Below are 2,449 nucleotides of genomic sequence, written 5' to 3'. Positions count from 1 at the left end.
TTCTTATTTTAAGGCCGCAAGGGGCTCAGCATCATGCAGGCTCTGTGGCCCTTAGAAGAAAGTTGCTTCCAATCTTGGCGGGAGATGAGGTACTGTTACCGCGGGCACGGATCACTTTCCTCTGGAACTCTCCAGCATTCTTGGTTTGCTGCCAGAAATCACGTGTTGCTCTCTGGTCTGTAAACACAAGTGCATCTCTTGCTCCATGAGAATTCCGTTTCATCTTGAGCATAAACACCTTCAGCTTCGGGAAGAGGTCTGTGCTGACCTGCCTCCTGAGAGCCAGTATAAAGGCCTTGCGTTGGCATCATGTCCAGTCCTCTCGGGCTCAGCGGTAGCCACAAGCAGTTATAGCCATCATCCTGGACGCTTTTTCTCATCCTTTGCGTTACTCCTGGGTCCCTGAATCCCAGCCTGGGATGGGAAGCCACTGTTCCTCACTCCCCTTGATGCCCCTCCCCACCAGACACCCCGTGGCGCATGGCCTTCTAAGGGGGCTTTCGGAGGGTAGGAAGCAGCCCACTGCAGCAGGGAGGGACCTAGGCTGACAACCCACAGCGGTCCTCAGGGCTGTTTTCTGCCGTCATTGATCTCGGGGCCTTCTGTCTTGTCTCCCCGGCCATGAAGAACACGCAGTGGGAACCGCCCCCAAGCCCAGGTTCCGCAGGGAGTTCTTCTCAGCACACATTTGCTTCTTTGCCTCCTGTCCTCTTCAGGCTTTTTGTTTTCCATCCGTCATGTTTTGGCAACCGAGCTAAACTTGGATGGCCAGAGGCTAGGTGTGTGGGCTTCTAAGTCTTCCCTGAAACCTAAGAGCCAAAGGCTCAGAGGAACAAGACCGACAGCTGCCCCCTTCGCCAAGAGCCTGACGTCCAGGTTTGTCCTGGGTAACGGTCGCTGAGCGCCATGGTAGGTAGTCACACCCACAGTGATGTCATCAGGCTGACCAGCGCTACCTTCTACCCAGGAGGAAAAAAAGAAAAAGCTCATAAATCCCCATTTAAGAGTAAAATATTAACCTTTGGGTAACCCAGACGAAGGGAGGAATTCGCTAGGAGCTTGCTAGGCCTGACATTTTCTCAATCTAAAATTAGAAATAAGTTTTGTAAGAAATGATTTGAGCAGGGGCTTGGTAGCTCAGTGGTTAAGAGCACTTACTGTTCTGGCGGAGGACCTGGGTGGGGGTTGTCAGCACCCACATGGCAGCTCACAACTGATTGACAGTCTGTCTAGTCCCAGGGATCTGATGCCCTCTTCTGACCTTTATGGTCTTCTGCATACATATGGTACACATACGTACATTTAGGTACACACACGCGCACACACATAAGCACACATACAAACACACACACAAGCACACATACACATAAGCACACACACACACACATTAAAAATACTAACGATTAAGTTCCTTTTCAACTCTTTAGAAGGCAACAGACGTGAGAGGGATTTAATATGCTCGAATTTTCTTTTGCATTACAGGGCTTTACCAGTCTTTTAGAACCCTTCTAGGTCTGGAGGATGCTGAATCTCATTTGAGAGATCTGCCAGACTGGGCAGGGCAACTCTAGTGGGAAACTGGGGGTGCATCCTGTTAGAGTTATCGAAGAGACTGTCAGTCTGGGGGAACGGGGTGAGGGGGTGGTGAGGGAAAGGAGACCTAGGGCTAACGGGAGGGTCTCGTGGGCCTCAGAGCTGCCTGAACTGGAAAATGCCGTCTGGGTAAGCTGACATGGGAAATGCTGGCACAACACTTCCACATGGGCTCTTATCATGAAACCCACAGAAACGATGCCGTTGGCCCAAGAATACAACTCATAAACGGCGAAGCCAGGCCTGCACCTAGGTCCTTCTTTCCGAAGTGGGTAGCCTTTCAGTGAACACAGCGCTCTGGATTGACGGCCCAAAACTATCTCTTTTTCTTTTCTTCTGTGGACCCCAGGCCTGTGGAATTTGTCTTGCTTTAGCTGTTTCAAGATTGTCCTTCTCTTAACAGCTGTGCAGGCTGGCTGCGATGGACAGTTCCCCGTGTTTGTGCAGCCAACTTGTTGTTACCTGGGTGAACACTAAACCGGACATCCCTGTCAAACAGAGACTCACTAGATAGAGCAGGCTAGGTTTGGAAAGAGCCATGCTGCCTCCTGACTTCCTAATGCTGATGTCCTGTGAGAACCACTTTTATGTGGTTGAGCTGCAGGGGGCACTGCGCTGTGCCCGGACAGCGAATGAGCTCCGTTATGTAAGCAGGTCCCAGTGAGGCTTTGTTGCGAGGCTGTCAGCCTCCAGAGCGTGGATGAAATACAAACTCAGATGGCTCTGCCCCACTTTCGCCTGTTGTCCAGGATAACACAGGACGATCCATGCCTTCACTTCTGAGTTAAATGTCCAGTTTCCCCCCACAGCCGGGATGCTGTCTTTTTCTCTGTTCTTCCCCATCTTCTAGCTTTCT

The 2,449-nt window shown here is 51.2% G+C and overlaps 1 protein-coding gene across 1 annotated transcript in view; it reads left to right on the top strand.

The window, feature by feature from the left end:
• Positions 1–2,449, top strand: part of Klhl3 (kelch like family member 3) — a 113,832-nt gene that overhangs the window by 63,617 nt on the left and 47,766 nt on the right. The gene's annotated exons all lie outside the window — the stretch shown is intronic.

The sequence above is a fragment of the Microtus ochrogaster genome, chromosome 16 (assembly GCF_000317375.1).
Source record: "Microtus ochrogaster isolate Prairie Vole_2 chromosome 16, MicOch1.0, whole genome shotgun sequence".
Taxonomy (NCBI): Eukaryota; Metazoa; Chordata; class Mammalia; order Rodentia; family Cricetidae; genus Microtus; species Microtus ochrogaster.
Note: the sequence above shows the minus strand (reverse complement) of the source record. Positions and strands in the feature narration are given on the sequence as shown.